Below are 19,181 nucleotides of genomic sequence, written 5' to 3'. Positions count from 1 at the left end.
GCACCAATTAAACTAGGTTCAAATGAAATTTCATGTTTAATATAGAAAAATCATTTTTGCTCAAGTTATCTGATTTCAGACACTTGTGATACGCACGAAGTATACATGAAATCCACATTTACACGCAGAATGTGCGTGTCAGTAAAAACAAAGACCAACCCACAACCAATTTATCTACAAATGACACGATGACTAAGTAGTGTGCAAATATTTTTCCTTGGAAAAAGGGATTATTACAAAATCATATGTAAGCTACACCCGATCTTTGTTCAAATAACTGATTAATGTAATCATCTCTCTCCCATATCTTCCCACTACCATGAGGAAAATCTCCATTGCATGTTTCAAAAACTAGCAGAAATGTAAAACTTGTTACTACAAAATTTAGCTGATGCATTTTATCTAAATTACAACAGATTCAATTCTTCAAATAATATTTACAGATGAAAATCTTACAGATCTGCAATGTTAAATTCAAGGGTAACTTTAATTAGAAGAAAAATCCAGGCTGTAGCAGAATAAAAAACGCTTTGATAATTAATTAACTACTTTTTAAAAATGCTAAGAACCTACTCTGTTAGCAAGCAAGCTAACGCTTAACATCTTAAAAAAGGATTTCTTTTTAAGATACAGATGTTTCCTCCATTCCTACAAGACTGTCCGCCAGGTTTAGAGCACGCCGACTGTCGAGGGCACAGAGGTGAGAGCGGGGCGGGGTCTGGAAGCTACCTGTCCGGAAGCAAGAAAACACAAACTTACTCGTCAAGGGAACGACAAGCATCCAGATGAAAACACTGGACTGTCACCTTCCCTGGTTTACAGCCTCCTCTAGAAAGTCAAGATGTTTTGTGTCTCGTCTTTTCCCTACACTGAACACTGAAGCTGGGATAGCTTCTGGACCTGCCTCTGAGGAAGACCCCGCCCGACGGCTCCTTCCCTCGCGCAGACACAGCAGCGCACTCCCCGGCGCCTTCCTGCCCGGGGTGGCTCGCAAGGTGTGGGTCCAGGAGACTCGGACGGGCCACGCTGAGTCAGTGACCAAGCATGTGTCAGACCTTCCCTCTGGTTACACGTTATCAGACACATTTCCCTTTTATTGTGGTAAAAGACCTGTTTATCATTTTAAAAGCGTACAATTCAGTGTCATCAAAGACTTACACAACGTTGTGTGACCATCTACCCAAAACTTTATCATCTGCAGCAAAAACTGTCCCCACTGAATACTGCCTCCTCCTCCCTCCGGCCCTGGAAACCACCAATCTGCTTTAATCTCTGGGAATCTATTCTAAGCACCTCATGTAAATGGAACCGTAATAGCACTTGCCCTCTGTGTCTGGCTTGTTTCAATGGCATCACGTGTAAAGGTTCACCTGTGTTGTAGCCTGTGCTGGAATGCCCTTCCTTTTTAAGGCCAAGTAACATTCCCCTGTATGGATGGGCCATATTTTGTGGTTTGTCCGTTCACTCCTTGATGGGCACCTGGACAGTCTCCCGTGTTTGACTACAGTGAACAAAGCTGGGAACACTGGTGTACGAGCAAACGCTCGAGTCCCCGCTTCCGGTTCTGCTGGGTACGTGCCTCGGGGCAGACCTGCGGGCTTACACGGCAAGGCCGCGTGTAACCTGGCGAGAGGCCGCCCCGGCTACGTGCCCACCAACAACGCACGAGGGCTCCGGGTCCTGCCCGCCTCGCCCGCCTGTGTTACGAGTGGTCAAACGCACGTCTTCCATTTAGGACACTGAGCGGTGTACAGACTGTAACTCAGCAATGTTTCTTTGTTTGCATTACTAGCCCACAACTCACTCCAGTAACAGGACCAGTCCTGCCCCGACGGTCCCGGCCCTTCCCGTGTGCCAGGCTCTCCTGGGCGTCCCCTCCAGCCCTCACGCGTGCTGTGGTTAGGTGCGTCCACGTCCGAGGACGAGCCACACGAGGCGGGAGACGTGAAGGCGACTTTTCCACAGCCCCTTGGTGGGTGACGCGTGGGGCTGCCTGACTCCAGAGGGCTGGCCTGGGGTGAGATTAGTTCAGATGCAAGTTTATTAACTATGGATTAAACCAACATGTAACAGAAAATAAAGTGAATGCATCCAACCCTTGTCTTCACTGGAACTCCTTAGGACAAGGCTAAAGCAGGTGTCTAAATTAGAGCTAAACCGATATAAAGAAAACATTAAGTAAGCATCACTGCAGACAGCCCACAAACGTGGGAAACTGAGCAAATGACAGCTCAGGTGAACGAAATCCGGGGACTGCGGCCAACCCCTGGCTGCCCCCGCTCCGTAGGTCTGTCGGGGCAGAATGAGGCCTCGTTGCTTTCTGCCTCCCCGAGTACCTGGCACAGAGTACCTGCAGAGCAGACGCTCGGTAAACTGAATTCGCTGCCCTTTCTCGCCAGCCGCACCGCCAGGACAGAGCCTGCTTTAAATCCTTGACCTGGGAAGACAACGGCCAGACTCAGACCCAGTGAGGAGGGACAGCCTGGGGGAGGCCTGCACCCAAGAGCCCAGTCCCTCTGGGGCAGCCAGCCACGGGGTCGGGGATGCAGGGAGGGCAGGCCCAGGGGTCTGCGGCTCCAACCAGTTCCAGGTCGTGCTGATGCTGCCGGCAGTTCCAGAACTGTCCAGACCCACTGTGTCCCGTCCCTGCTCCAGGGCTCTAAGCCGCCCACGAGCCACGTCCGCTGCCTTTTGTGTACGCTGAGCCCCGAGTATCTCTGGAGAAGATCTCCATCTCACTCTAAAACACTGACAGCCAGGTGAATGTGGCTTTGTTACAACAGTCAGGCCAAAACCCACGTGATGCTTACAGCCTGTAATCTGGATCCCATCAATGCTCTGGCCACCAGGAAGCTCACTGTTGAATTCCTGGCCCATTCTGAGCCATTCTATAGAAAAGGTGTGCCCTGTGTTTGGAATACCAGCTCTATTTCCCTGCTCTTATTTCCTGGGCTAATTCCTTCATCTGTTTCTTATGCATTTTTCATTTTTAAAAGTATGTGTATGTCTGTGAACCTCCTAAAATTCTTCCTTGGCTCATATGAGATACAGATCAATAAAATGACTAAACTCATTGAAAGCAGCAGCAAGTATATGATTTATGATGGAACTTCAGATCTGCTAGCCGTAGCTCCAATATGCCCAGTATCTCACCCATTCTCACACATCAGCTCCAGTGTCTTCCCCAAGATACGTGGTGCCACTGTGTTCTTTACCAGCTGAAATACTTCTCCAAAGGGCATCGCCAGGCCCTCTGTGCGGCCGCCGCCACCGTGACTCTGCGGTGCACTCAGTCCTTCCATGGCCCCACCCCAGCGATGCAGCGAGACCCTGCGCTCACAACGTCAACTTCCAAAAATGTTTAAGTATCGCACGTATGTATTTCAGTGAACCAAGCAGACTTTCTATCCGAGAATCATACATACCCAAGGAAAAGCCAAATAGATAATGATTAGAGAAATAAATTGTCTGGCAGAGTAGAATTACTTGTCTGCAGTCACCTCCGGATCAAGTGGAAAACATAACACAGCAATTACAGTATCTGAATCACTGTACAGTAACATCTAAGCCGAACATGCAGTCACTCCATCAACTTTAAACAACCTGGAGCTAAAATGACTGTCAAGCTTTTTCTACTTGATAAAAGACGATTTTTGTATAGAAATAACAACATGAGAGTACAAAGAAATAGGCACGTGCCAGGCAAACAGAAAGAGAAAGAGCCAACAAAAAGGAGGAAGGCCTCACAGGTATGCTGGGTGCCTGGGCCTGGGTGTGTAAGGAAGATGCAGTTTTGAATGTGGTCTCGCGGAGCAGGAACTGCCACGTGTCACGTGTGAACAGAAGCACACGCGGTAGGAACGCAGTAAAACTTAAACCCTCACAAGCGCAAATCTGATCCCACAGCTTAAAGCCATACATATTCCAGACACTTTGGGGCAGCAACAATCAACATCTCACACAGGAAAGGCAAAAATTTTAAGCCCAGAGGAAAAAGCACACAGAACCCTGTCGAGTCAAACGACAGACAAGGACTATGGCTTCGCGTGGAAACTGCACGACCATCTCCGCAAATCAGAGCTCCCTTCCTGAAACAACCCGTCAAATGGTCTGATTTCACAAAACTTCGCTGTACTTTGAAATGCATAATTAGCAACAGCCACAAACCTTCTCCATGACAGAAAATATTACCTTTGCTCTTCGGTCAGAAGAACCATCTGGCCGGAGATGCCTATGTCATTTGCTTTCCCAAATTCCAGGGCAGCACCTGCTGGACCGTCTCGTTCTAGAGCACAAGCCCTGTCTCCCCACCTCCCGACACACGCCGTGTATCGTTCACTCGCCTCCCGTCCACCTTCCCTCACACTCCCCTCCTTCCCCCTCCCTCCGGGCATTCCCCGCGGGGCCAGCCCCCCAGACCCTCGAAAGAAGACCATGCAGAGGCTTCCTACACGGCCTCACACGAGACTGAGGGTCTCCACGCAGGGGCTTCTCAGGGAGGGGCCGGCAGGGGGGAAGTGAGTAGGAAGGGATAAACTGAGAATTTGAGATTTGTAAATACTATTACATATAAAATAGATTAAAAAACAAAGTTCTGTATAGCACAGGAATTATATTCAATATATTATAGTAACCAAAATGAAAAATATGAAAATGAATATATGTCTGTACATGCATGACTGGGACATGGTGCTGCGCACCAGAAACTGACACATTGTAACTGACTTATACTTCAATTAAAAAAAAAAGAAATAGACGACGACTGTGGAGACAGATGTTAACCAGACTTATTGTGGTGAACATTTTACAACATATACAAGTATCAAGTCATTATGTTGTGCACCTGAAACTAATGTAATGTTATATGTCAATTATACCCCAAGAAATAAACAAATGAGCAAGTGAGGAGTTTAAATGTGCCCACACTCAGACCGAGAACAGCCGCGTAACTGAGTTCCATGGTGATTCTGCAGCCCCAAAACTTCAGCCTGAAGCTAAAATGTTAAAAAATTTAAAAAATACTCCATTTTATTTTATATGATGTTTATCCCCTAACGAGAACACACTGCGTGGTACCTGGTATCTCACAGGCCTGTGTTCTGATGCAGAAAAGGCAAGCGAGGCTGCAAGTCACTAAGCCCCTTTCGCATTGCATTGTTTTCACTTTTGTCTAAACCAAGGAAGCCAGCAGGCTAAGATAACCGAATACGCTTATCAACGGACTAGAAAACAGAAGAGGGCCAGCAGGAGAGGCTTATCTACCACTGAAGCCCCTGATTTCACTTAAATTTTCCAAATTCCACTGCTTCTGGAAAATTTCCCATTGGTTATGTATTTTGGGGGAGATTTCACTAGTTTTATTTTCCCTAGGCATATCTGCTCCCAACTCTGCCTTCTCTTTAGGAAAACAGCAGACCACCGTTAGCCTCCCCAGATCATCAGCACTGCTGGTTTAAGTCTGTGACACTTTCCAAACTTGGTGTTTTCCCAAAGCATCTTCCAGGGTCTTTGCTAAATTGTCATACAAATTACCAAGTCAGAAAGAAAGAAAAAAATCCCCAAACCCACCCTCCCCACAAGCCTGGACTGGACGGAGGTCCAAAGGGTGGTGGAGGGCACTAGGGTGCGATCACTGCCTGGGCACACTCCCTCCCGGCTCCCTCCCACCCCAGAAACCTGCATCTCAGCTGCCCCTGTGGGTGGCGTGTGACGTGCAGGCCCCCGCTGGGAGGGTGCCTGTGAAACACGTGGGACTGTCCTGAACAACAGTGGGTCAGTGGTCCTGCGTCCTGTGTCTACACACCCAAGCCTAAAACTAACCCAAACCTAAAGCCTGGCTCCCTTGGACGCACAATGTTCTGTGCAGCTTTCCCACCCACAGGGTTTCCCAGGAGTGCAGCCCCTCAGCGACTCCGGGGAAAGATGGGCCCCATTTTCTTTGGAACTTTACAAACAGCTGTCCAGCATTTCGGCAAAATCATGGTTATAAATGCCAGACGGTGAATCACCACTGACCGCACTGCCCGGCTCTGTGCATAGCCACTGTGTTCCAGGCACGCACACCCGATTACATCTTCGTGCTCCTGGGGTACCCCTGCCTGAGATTTTCCGTTCCAAAAACATAGAATTTTCTTATAAATTATTGCCTGTTTATTCACAGCTTGAAGTTGTTCCTGAATAGTTAATGTGGGTAGATGTGACCCATGAATTTCATTTCAGAACCGGGAAGGGACGGCTACAAACCATGTGTACCTAAAGGGGGCATGGGGTGGGCCCTGCTCAAAACCTTGAGGCTTCAGCAGAAATTCCCAGCACATGTGCCAAGACCGGGAAGCAAAACACATTGATAAGAAACTTGTTTAAACTTATTAAAAATTAACTATAATTTTTAATCTTTGATATCTAAATGATTTGGTCAAATATGTATTTTTTTCCATTCTGTAACTTTCAGACAAGGGGTAATGCTCAAAAAGAGAATACAACATTTGAGCCCCCGTATCTGACAGAATTCCAAGCCTGCTTCTACCCGAACATTAGAAAATCTGAGGCCAGAAACCGCTAAATAAGAGGTGATGCAACTAGGCATAACACAATAAAAGATATTACCTCCAAAATGCATTACTGTGGCCAATTATGAGATTCACTTCAACTTAATTTCAAAAGCACAATCACCCTCGACAGAAACAGTCTCTTTTTTAAATTTCAAGGAGTATTACATTACGGCAATAACTCACCTTCCAGCTATAATATCGCCCTCCCTTATTGCAACACTACATTTCAAAAATACTTCTCATCGACAAGTCAAGCTAATTCAGGTTAATTTTATTGTATTTTGGTGCTATCTCACATTTGTGTGCAATTACCTTTATCATTTTATTGCCAAGGCAGAAAGTAATCAGAACAATTATTTGAAAACGGAGGTTTATAAATTCTAAATCACAGTTGCTGGCATTTTTGATAAAACAGCAGCTTTATCTCGGGAAGTGGCAGGGACACGGGATAAATCACGCATCAGTCAAGTGCAGCTGACCCCCAAGTGCATTGCACAATATCAGAAGTGCTTCCAAAGAAACTTTCCAGCCTCATCCATCATCCTTCATAATACGAAAATAGCTACACACCTGAAGAACAGAAGCCGGAAGATAATAAAAACGGGAAATTCCAAGCAGTATGAGAGCAGCCATTAGCTGCTCTCCCTTTCACACTGCGAGGTCCAGTCCGCGCACATCCACAAGATGACTTCACAGTAACTCTAAATATCTCTATTCACATTCGTCAACTCAGTTTTAAATATAAATGAGATACAGAGGACAGTCGTAAAAAGAAAAAGTGCATCTCTGGGCTACATGCTTTTTTATGCTGTCTGGGTCCGGCTGCCTGCGTGGGGAAGACTGCACACTCACGGTCAGTGCATTACCGTGTCGCTGCCTCGGTTATCCAGTCCTCATTTTCTCCCAAAGGTTATTGCTTGAAAAAAAAAAGAATGTAACTTGGTTTTAAAGACAAGAATAAAGGGAGAAATCCTCAAGCCCCCACACTGGTTTTCCCTAAGTGGATTACAGGTGACAGGGAGCACTGAAGTCACGCAGGCCGTGTAGGAAGGCAGGTGGCCCGGGCCCCAGTCGCACATCTTCACATGGCCTTAGGGGACAGTGGCCTTGGGATGTAGCTGCAGCTTTCCTTAGGGAAGGACGGCCACCACGTCAGCCACACCTCTGCTGTACGTTAGCCATACCTTGTTTTAACTTCCCTTTATAAGGCAAAATACTATAACCAGGTGATTATTTATTTCCTTTTTTATCAAAAGCAAATACCCCAGAAAAAGAACACTTCTGCAGGCTGACATAGGCGACCCCATGCCAACAGGGCCTAGCGGGGTAGGAACAGAATTTATTACCTGCGTATGCCTGGCACGGGGCCAGGTGCTTTACATACGTTATCTCATTTACTCCTTCCAGCAAACTGAAGGTAGAGCAAATTACTTGTAGATGAGAAAACAGATTGAGAGGGTGAGTAACTAGCCCAGGGGCACAGCACATCAGCGGCAGGTGGCATTCAAGGTCAAATGCAACATACTTGCAAGCCTACACTTCGGCCGGACGAGGACTATCGCCCAGACACAGTCACACTCCACACTGTGCTGGTCAGAGAAGGCCTGGTTACTCTGCAGTAACAAACACCGCCGAACATCCACTGCGGGTCCAGGTGAGTCTCCAGAGAAGGAGCCTCCAAGTGAGGCACAGAGGCTGCTCGGACTTCACAGCAACCCCAGGACATCACCCAACTGCCACAGCCAGGAAGGAGCGCGGGGAATCCGGCACCGGCATCTGAATGCTGCCTAGAACTAAAGCCAGACTCCTCATGAAGATGCCCAACAATTCTCAGTCTCCACCTGATGAAAACTGACGATGCTAAGTTTGATTTCCATCAGCTGAGACTGATGGTCCTTTCCCACCAGCAAACTCAATTCCAGGAAAAAAAGTTCATGAAATACGAGTCAAGTCTGCACTCCTAAATAACTCAGTCTGCATAAAGATACGTAACATTTTAATAAAGCTTTTGACTGTCCACACCTCTAAGTACGAATACTGTTTGACCCCTGATATGTACACAATCAGACCTTTAAAAGGGTTTCATGTTTAATGAATTTTCAAAACTTCTGTTTACAACAAAGAAAAGAATCATAATGAACTGTTTATAGGTAAAATGTACCAATTTGACAAAAATGGGAATTAAAAGAAAATAAGTTAACAAAAAAGAAACCTAAATTGAGAATCCTATGAAAGGCAATTATTATCCTTCACATAATCCTAGAAGACCTTCCTTGTTTCATTTCTTCTCAACATACAACATTTGGATATTTGAAAATGAACTAATTAGTTGGTACATTTATTTGCAAACATGCCATCTATTTTGCAACAAAATAATTTCATTTTTTTGCTCTATTTGAGTCCAACTGTCAAGCCTGAGTTCCTAACCACACTGACACAAGCAGTTACAAGAATCCTGCAGACTGCCTTTTTGCCAAGCAAGCACAGGAAATACTCTCCTTCACAAGTAGGATCTCGCCTACCAGGGCACACCTGGTCGTGCTATTACTGCCAGGCTGTTACACTAGCAACACAGTGGTACAGGCTCACCAGAGTCTGTTTAAGAGAACCCACTATGCGAGTACATGCCATCGCTGGAGCCACGTTTTCACCGCCACAGAAGGGAGAGGGTGGTGGCTGGACTGAAACCTGCTGTGTTGGATTTGAACTGGAGGTACTAGGACAAAGTCACAGTTTTTAATACGTATGCAGATGGTAGATATAGAAATAAATGCAGACGCATCGTGACGTGTGTGTGTGTGTGTGTGGTCAGCACACAGACACTGCACTGACAGGAGCTAGAAGCATCAGCAGCTCGGCAGCAGTGAGCACACCAGAGCCCAGGCCTTGGTTTCTAAATATCACATTCCAGGAAAAGGAACTTGGGCTCCCTGGAGAAGTGAACAAATCCAGGGCTGGGGCAGGAGAGGACAAGACAAGCTTGGATTATACAGTGGTGCCAGAAAGTAAGAAAGTGAAGGAAAAAAGACAGGCATGTCAAAAAGACATAGGAGCTTCCTCCAGAGGATCCCGAGAGCCCAAACGGAAGCTGTCTGACTAGCAAAACAAGTAATGATCGTACTGGACTACAGCCCATAATACAAAATCAATATCCACAAGTGTTTAGTGAATTACTAATGTAAATAATTCACTGAATAAACAAGTATATGGGAAAGAACAGTTCTTCCGTTCAGAAGAATTCCAATTAGTAAAATAATTAAGATGAAGGATACAGAACACGAGGGGAACAACACAGTGGGCAAGACGCATCCACGAATGGGGACGTTAGTGGGTAAAAGCCTGAGGAGAGTCAAGGTGTCTGCATGGTCTCAAAGCATCTCCCTCAAGACATTTATTAATTATAAAGGAGAAAACAGTAACTCTGCATTTGGAGAAACACGACAGGCTCCACCCTACCCAACTGACCACAGCTTCACACCACCAGCAGCTGACAGGTGGATGCCATACCCCGCCTCCCGTGATGCCCTGAGAGGGGCCGCACTTCTGCGCTCTTCTTACCAAAAATGTGAGCCTCAGTCTAACCATGAGACAACATCACAAACCCAAATGAGGGGCCTTCTACTAAAGAACTGACCGCATCTTCAATAGTGTTCAGGTCACAAAGAGCAAGGAAAGAGGGACTGTCATAAACTGGAGATGAGGGAGATATAGTGACTAAATGCCAGGGGGGTCCTGGACTGGACGGCAGAACAGAAACAGCGCAGGAGTGGGAAAGGTGCTGGAATCCGAACGAGGCTTACAGCAGGACACACTACCCACCAGTGCCAGTTAACATGCTCACTCCTTGTTCACTAATTCCCTGGTTGTGCACAAGGGCTACGTAAGCTGTGAACACTAGGCAAGACTAGATGGATAGTGAACAGAAACAAATCTAAAATTATTGAATATAAAATGTCAGAAAAGACCTCCCCCCACCACTTCCACTGACTTCTGTGTACACGCAGGGCCTGTCCTGACCCCAGACGCCTGGCAGTTGAGAAGCAGGGAGACGGACCAAGGAGGGTAAGAAGCGTCTGCGGGGTCTTCAGCAGCGCTCACTGTGGGCCGCGCGGGGCCCGCGGGCGGGGAGACTGGCAGACGCGCGCTGATGTGCTCGGTGAAGCGCCTCCCGCCGCCTCTGGAGCTCAGACCCACGACGCTCCATGTTTGCCTGGGTACAGAGGTCTGGGCTGGGGAGGGGATGTGAATTGATGCTGGGAAATAGGAGGGTTAAATAGATCATAAGTTAAGATTAGCGTCAGCTGGCCAGCAGCTTTCTATCACATGATAAATCAGACTAAGAGATCAGGCACCTCCCGGTTAAAACCAGACACCACTCAGTATTCACACCATGGCTTCTACCCCAGCGGTCCTCTTCAGCCAAATACAAGGAAAACCAGGGTAGCAAGACGACCACATTAGAGTGTAGTAATTAAACGAGGGAAAAGGAGAGGTCGCATATGAGCAAATTTAAAACAATACAACTCTATTTAGGAGGCTACTTCTCCCTGCAGTTACCCCAGAAACACCGAGACCGTGGGGCAGCCACACCCGCACATCACTGCTAATGCGACCGAGGCCGGGAGCCCCCGGCCCAGACACCGCCGCCCCGAGGGCTCCAGGTCAGGCTACAGCGCGTGGATGGGCACAAGGCCCAGATGCAGCAACCAGCACTTTGCTCGGACATTTCTGCAAGGAAGCCGGGGGGGGGGGGAGCACCGGTGGGGGAGTGTACGCACTGTGATTTTACTGAAATGCTACGCCCCATGGGCCAAGGTATCAATCTTGCTATAAAAGTGGTCTCTTCTCACTGGCCATTCATTAAACTTTTATCAGTTTTGAAATGTGCTTATTGTTATCAGATCATATGAAAAAGGCAAACAGACACTATGCAGAACTAAGGTGGGTCAGACTAGCTTCTGGGGGGAGGTGGGCTGGAGGAAAGTGAAGAGCGACAGTGACAATTCCGGGTATTTGTGCTTTCTTGAGTATTTATAAAACACAGCTTTCTGTTTGTAACAAAGTGTGATTCCAAAGCAATAAATTATCAATTTTGTCTTCTTAAAAAGGACAAGGCTAAAATTAAAAGGGAGGACCCAGAGGGCAAACAGGACAGCCAAGCTGCCCATCACCGCTGCCCTCCGACCCGGGCCATGTGCAGGGGCAGGTCGGCTGGCACCCGCCCCCGGCCCCACCAGAGCGCCAAGAGTGACAGCCCGGCATCCACCTCGTCAGCGCTGGACACAGGAGACACCAGAGTGCTGTGAAGGCTCTGGGAGGGTCCTTACACCCTGTGACCGGACACAGGGCTGCTTCTGCAGGAACATATGTTCCTGATGTCACTGTAACCACGAGCAGAAGCGCAGCCCAGGAAGTGGGTTAGAATCCTGACAGAGAGAGAGAAGCCAGGACAGACCAAGTTCCACCCACCACGTCCGACAGAGAGCATGCATCTGTGTGACCATTTCTCCCCCGACAATGTGACCCAGTGTAACGTTTTATTATATAAAATGGTTCTAGAATTTTGGAGTGGGCCCAATCGAAAGAGATGAGGATTTTCTTTCTCTGCAAGCAAATGGGAGTTTGAAAGTCCAGGAGGTCATCCATCATCTGCAGTGAGTCATAATCAGCAAGTGAAAGGCAAAGGATGCATCTTATCTCTTGGCCCATAAAAGCCTCTGATCCGAGGGGTAAAAACACACTGAACTTTAATAAGCACTCGACTACAACAAATAAACCCTAACACCTCATTACCAAGTGACTATTTATAGTTGCTGAAATAACCCAGTTTTACAAAGCAGATATTTTAAGATTTATAGAAAAATCTTGTCCAATTCCACCTGTTCTACTACATTTATTTTGCCTACACCCCAAGGATCAAGAGATCTGTAACTCTACATTACATTATTTGTACCATAAATTCGAGCAGGAATTAGCCTCACTTACAAACAGCAATTACTTATAAATAAACACTGAATCGTAAATTTAAGTGGCTAACTTTGACAAGCTCCAAAACCTAGTTAAAGGGCCGTTGTAAAGCGAGCAGAAGAGTCTACGTGTGGTGTCAGCAATGTCTTCACTCACTTAAGTGGTTTTGCTCACAAGCTAATTTCCAACAAAACCCTTTATTCTTCTCTAATTCGGCCTACTTTATATTTTTAGTGTCCTGTGCAGGCAAATTCCTCTCCCCATGGAGATGATGCCCCGATTAAAACTGCACGAAGACGGAAAAATATGTAATCTGTTAGTACACACAAAAGGAGATCTTATGAGCTAATTCCTCACATGTATGTAAGTCAAAGCCCAGTAATGACTTTTAAAAATTTCTCGGACAAAGGAAACTTCCTTTCTACCAAAAGCCCACAGCAAGCATCACTTTGGGTGGTGAAAAATTAGCAGCTTTCTCTTTAAAATAAGTAATAAGGTAAGTACATCAGTTATCACCGTATCTTTCTTTACTTAGCATGGCACTGGAGGTCCTGGCTGGCACAACCTCCCAGTGAGAGAAATAACTGATTAACAGAGCAGGAAGGCAAGCAGAACTCTCACTCATGGGTGATACGACCGCCCACACAGAAAACCACAGGTTGTGCATAGAGCACATTAAAATTACAAAGAGAACTTAGCAGGGAAACTGGATGTAAGATGAGCACACAAAACTCAACAGTACTTCCAAACACCAATCATAAAGAACATCTAATCTAAAAAACAAAAAACCCACCACTTCTAATAGCAACAGAAACAACAAGACAATGAGGACCTGGGACCTGGGAAAAGCATTAGAAAAGACGGAGGAGCTCTTTGTGGGAAAAAAAAACTGTTAACATCTGAGAGACACTAAAGACCACCTTCATAAACACACACACACACACACACACAGAGCATGCTCCTAAAGACGTTGTTCTCCTCACACGATCTACAGATCCAGGTGCCTCCCACAGAGACACTGAAGGCTCCTTCTAAGAACCTGACAAGCTGCTTCTGAAACCTGTAGGATGAGCAAGATGCAAGATCCTCACCCGGATTTCAGGCGTGAGCCTAAAGCCACGGGAATGGGTACGGCGCGGCACTAACGCAGAAACGGAACCACACGTGGAGAGCAGCACAGGTTCAATGATGTGCAAAACTGTCTGAGAACTAAGGACGCCTGTGAGTCAGAAGGCACAGGAAAGAAAGTAAAAAGTTAAGCTCTAGGAGGAGAGAATTGCAGCGGTGGGACTGACAAGGATCAGGATCCAGAATATACAAAATGCCCCGATGATCAGTAACAAGAGGACACGCCAAGAGGAACGCAGGGACGAAGGGTCTGAGGAGGCGACTGCAGAGGATACATGTCCTCTGGCCACCACAACTACCTAAACACAGCCAAGAGTCAGGAAACAAGCAAAAAAGCCTTTTGTCGGCCAAAACAGCTGTCACAAAATGCAGCCACTAAAGGTCCTGGGCTCTGAAGCCAGCATGCCTGGGTTAAAACAGCTATTACAAGTACATCCCGTGTGTTCAAGAAGTTAAGAGGAAAACATAAACATGATGAAAAAACCGGAAGATACAAAAGAGACCCAAAAGGAACTAAGATGTAAAATACAAGATCAAAGTGAAAAACACACCTGATGCGATTAACAAATCAGATACAGCAGAAGGGGAAAAACTGAGTGAAAGTTAAGAGAGAACATTTTCTAAACCATCCAGGAAGAGAAAGAAGACAAAAGTGAAGAAAATGAACAGGGCGTCAGGAGGATGTGGGACAACACTGAGCAGTCCCACGCCAAGGCAACTGGAGTCCCAGAAACAGGCGGAAAAATACCTGAAAAAGCATTAGCTGTTTCTTCAAATGTGATGGGAAAAACCCATGCTCACTAATACAAGAAACTCAGTGAAATCAAAACAGAAGAAACGTAAAGAAAATGAAACCGAGGCAAATCATAAGCAAATTGCTGAAAACAAGTGATAAAGGAAAAACCTGAAAAGCGGTCAGAAGAGGGGAAAGAAGACAGATTACACACAGAGGCACAAAACCAAGCACAACTGACCGATCATCAGAACCCACGCCAGGCAGGACACAATGGAACAACATATTGAAAGCACGGAAAGGAAAGAAAAAAAGATCAATCTAGAATTCTGTAAGCAGCAAAGTATCATTCAAGAATGAAAGTGAAACAGTCTTTTTCAAAAGGAAAAAAAAGTAAGACAAGTCACACACCAGCCGACTGGCACCTGAGAAACACTGCAGCAGGTCCTTTGGGCATCAAGATGATGCCAGAGGGAAACTCAGATTCACACAAAGGAGCGAAGGGCATGAGAAACGGTAAACATGCAAATAGATGTACACGCTGAGTTTTTTCCTATTTTTTAACTCATGAAGAGATAACTGCCTGCCTAAAGCAAAAATGATAAGAGCATATTTTGGAGTTTATAACATATGTGGAAATAAAATATATTAAATGAATACAACAAAAAATATGGGACAAGGGCAATTGAAGTACAGCGATGTGAGGTTCTTACACTGTCTGTGACGGTGAGTCAGAGGGTGTGAATGCAGGTCGTGGGGAGCTAAATGCGAACATGGCACAGCCCAGAGCAACAACCTTAAAAAAAAAGGGGGTGTGTGGGGACGGCCAATAAGCCAAGTGTGTAGATAAACGATAAACCGAAATCATTAAAAAAGTTCAAATAATCCAAAAGAAGTCAGGAAAATGAGGGGCGGGGGTGAAAGAACAAACGGGATGAAAAGAAAACAAATCATCAAGACAGTGCACTTGAACCACATGATAATTACACAACATGTAAATGATCTGAACACTTGACTTTAATAAAACACCGTCTTAAGACTGGTGTGCTGTCTGCAAGAAACACGCGTTAAATATAATGGCAAAATAAATTAAATGTGAAAGAATGGGAAAACATTCACCACAGAGACAGTAATGGAAAGAAAGCTGGAGTGGCTATCTTAATATCAAACACAGTTTCAAAACAGAGAAATTTCTGGGACTGAAGGCCTTAAAGGAGCGAGGGGTTGATGCACCAAATGGACATAAAATTCTACATATGCACACACCTAATGAAAGCGTACGAAACCCCTGCGGCAGAGCTGAGAATGAAAGGGGGAGCAGACAAACCCCCAGTCACGGCTGGAGATTTCAACACTCTTTTCCTAACAATTTACAGAACAGGGAGACGAAAGCAGCAAGAAGACAGAATATCTCAACACCACCAGCGACGAAGAACCTGACCCAACTACCACTTAAAGGCGCACTCCCCCCAAACGCCGCAGAGCGTGCACTGCTGTCAAGAGCACGCACGCATTCTGGGCCGCAGAACAACTCTCAGTACACTTAGGAGGGCTGAGATCGTAAGAAGCACGTCCTCTGACCACAAGGTAATTAAACTGGAGATCAGTGACAGGCAGGTGTCGGGAAAGTCCCCGCCGACCTGGAAATGAGACAGCATATGCTTCTCGGCAACCCTCGAAGTAAAGAAATCCCAAGGGAAATGGAAAACACATCACACTGAATGGAAATGAAAACCCAGCAGAGCCCTCTGTGGGGCGCGGCTAAAGCAGTGCTTCGAGGGCCCTTTGTAGCACTGAATATTAACGTAAGAAAAGACAGAAGGGCTCAACTTAAGCTTCTGCCTTAACAAGCTGCAGAGGAGAAAGCAAACTAAACCAAAGCAAGCAGAGAGAGGGGGTAATGAATATCAAAGCAGCCGTCAGGAAAACGAAAAAGAGACAAAAACCAACGATAACAAAAGTTGAGTCTTCAAAAAGCAAACAAACAAAACAAAACTGAAACACCTTTAACCAGACCAACGGGGTGGGGGGAGAAAACACAATTAGCAATATCAGTAATAAAAATAAAGGCATGATTTAAAATCCCACAAACACTAAAAGGACAGCAAAAGAATATTAAAGTAGCTTTAGGCCAAAAAATTCAATGGCTTAGATGAAATGGCCAAATTCTTTGGAAAACACAAAATACGAGCATGAATGACTAACGACCTACAGTTTCTGGGATATTTTCTCAAAAACATACACAGTGAGCCCGTCTCTGTGAGTCACACACCAGCAGTTTGCTGCTAACAACAAAACGACAGCCTCCGAGCTGATGACGACAACCTCGGGGACCCTGTGTCCACCCCCAGGGCCTGACAGCCTCCCAGTTCTAAGACGTTTCCAAGGAGAAAAATGGTGACAGTAACTTTTCAACACTCTGTTATGAAACATGCCAACATTTAGAAGGTCCGTACAATTCAGCAAACCGGCATTTTCCAAAGGACCGATGAGTGATGTTGCAAAGTCACAACGCACTCTGTACAAGCGGACTTTTCTCATGTGATGGTTGCCAAAAGCGCACAGGCTCACACGCCACACAGCAGTGACCCTCCCAGAGACTGCCACTTTGATGTGGTGTCCAAGAGACCCACCATTATGTGAAAACTACCTTCAAAGGATATTAAACGTCTCTCCCTTTTCCAGTTACTTGCTTGTGTGAAGCCAGGCTCTCTGACACTCCAACCAGAACCACTTGTGCAGCAGACGGGACGCAAAAGCAGATGAGAATCGAGCTGCCTTCTCACTCGCAGTTGTTTAAAAGATTTGAAAAAACAGGTAAACCAATATCATTCATCTCACTAATTGGTTCTTCATGTAAAACAGAGTTACTTTTCATTTTAAATGTGTTATTCATTGTTAAAATGTGATAGGTTCACTGTTGCTTAAATGAATTAATATTTTTAAATTTTTCAATGTTAACTTTTAATGCAGTAGGTAAGGACTGCTATGTGGCTCTGGAATCCCTGATGTGCTTTAAGAGCACAGAAGGTCTCTGAGCCCAAACCGTGACAGGAACACAGGTGTGGAGGAAAGAACGTGTGACCCGGTCCTGCCCTGCCACACCTGCTGACTCCACTCCCGAAACCCAGGGCCCTTCAGGACCCAGTCCCCCACCTGCAAACGAGCGGGAGAACTGAGGAGCACACCTGTATCCCCATCCGACGTCCAGAGCACGACCGGAGGGACACCAGGGCCCTGTCTGCTGTCACAGGAAAATGCCCACCTTCCCAGATCTTCAAATGCTTGCCGCCATCACCTCCACCTCCACCTCCTCCACCACCTCTATAAACTCTCCCACAAGATGCTGATTAAGTCTCTCCTGGAGACCTGCTCACAAACCACCACTAGGGAACGGATCACCACTTCAGCTTAAAGCTGGAAACAAGGCGGGGTGGGGAGAATGCTTTGGTGTAACAAGTCAGTGTATGAATACAATTCCATATGAAAACATTTAAAACAAATTAGCTCTTTGGTCAAAATGAAAGAAGACCACCCCCCACCAAATAAAATAAAATAAAACCAAGCAATCTATTCTAGTTGGGTTCCCATGGTAACTGTACAATTGGGTTTTTCAATACAACATCCCTAAGGCCCAACGCACACTTGTAAAATACACTCCCAACAGCCTGAATTGTTTTTACGTTACTGCGCACCCAGGAAGATCAATTATCACACACCCCGCCTGACCACTGGTGGCGGGAGATGTTAACACGCCTTGCCAACATTAACCTAAGTCACGCAAGGAACGCTACAAGTCACAATCATTACATAAAACTGGTCTCATATCTGAGATTCCCCAAGTCTGTCCTGGTAACAAACTGACACTCCTGCTGCCACAGAATCACGTTTACAACATGTAAGAAAAGAAACGGACCCAATGACATACCACACCAGCGCGCCTCTGACTGCAAGGATAAACAGGACCAGTCACTAATAATTTCATTATAACATGGCCCTCAAGGTTAATCACAATCTTAGAGATGCTCGCCATGGACTTAAACAACAAACGTAGCTGTGCTAATAAACAAGTAAGTAAAACACAACTGAGAATTCAAATCTGCATCTCAAATGTTCACAGCACCACGTGAAGCACAGCACACAACCTCGCCCAGGACGCTCATTTATCCTGCCCTGAACACAGCTGTCCCTCCTGGCCACCGCCGGGCCCCCAGAGCAGATTCGAGGGTGCAGTGCTGGCCACACCGTAAGGACACAGAGGGTCAGAGCTCAGAAGTGGCAAGGTCCACTGGGTCAAAGTTTACAACTTGAGTTTTCTTTGCAGCTTCCTAAAAATGCCCACGTATCTGATACACTCTGCTTACCGACAACACAGCTCGTGAACAGCGGATGGGTGACTGGGGCAGAAGTGAACTGAAATCTCTCATCTTTACTATGTGCCCCATCAATGGCCACAGACGTAATGCAAGCCAGTCTGGTATACGTGTAGGCCCGCTGGCTTCCACTGAGAAATGTCTTCCGAAGTCCCCAACTCAAAAGAGACCCCCAAAAACCCTCGAGAGAGACGTCTTAGCGTGAAAGCAGTAAACTGCAAGGCTCTTAGAATTCTTGCTGGTGTCCAACAGAATGACCGCATGCTGCTCCTTGGTCCAGGCAGCAGTAGAGAATGAACGGACCAATATCAACGGGAAAAAAAAAGTCAACCAACCAACAAAATCCCCAACCAACAAGTCCCACAGCCCCAACAGCTGTGGGCTGGCTCCAGAGCCCCCCCTCCTGCCTAAGAAAGCCAGCTGTCCCGG

At 46.2% G+C, this 19,181-nt stretch overlaps 1 protein-coding gene across 3 annotated transcripts in view; it reads right to left on the bottom strand.

The window, feature by feature from the left end:
* The window catches only part of MGMT (O-6-methylguanine-DNA methyltransferase), a 235,155-nt gene that overhangs the window by 206,354 nt on the left and 9,620 nt on the right, over positions 1-19,181 (bottom strand). Inside the window, exon 2 of one of the 3 annotated variants that reach the window (XM_072972120.1) lies at positions 7,418-7,467. The exons of the other annotated variants lie outside the window; for them this stretch is intronic. The gene's annotated coding sequence lies outside the window, so the exon portion shown is untranslated. The remainder of the gene's footprint in view (positions 1-7,417; positions 7,468-19,181) is intronic. 3 annotated transcript variants of the gene reach the window in all.

Source organism: Vicugna pacos, chromosome 11, assembly GCF_048564905.1.
Source record: "Vicugna pacos chromosome 11, VicPac4, whole genome shotgun sequence".
Classification (NCBI taxonomy): domain Eukaryota; kingdom Metazoa; phylum Chordata; class Mammalia; order Artiodactyla; family Camelidae; genus Vicugna; species Vicugna pacos.
Note: the sequence above shows the minus strand (reverse complement) of the source record. Positions and strands in the feature narration are given on the sequence as shown.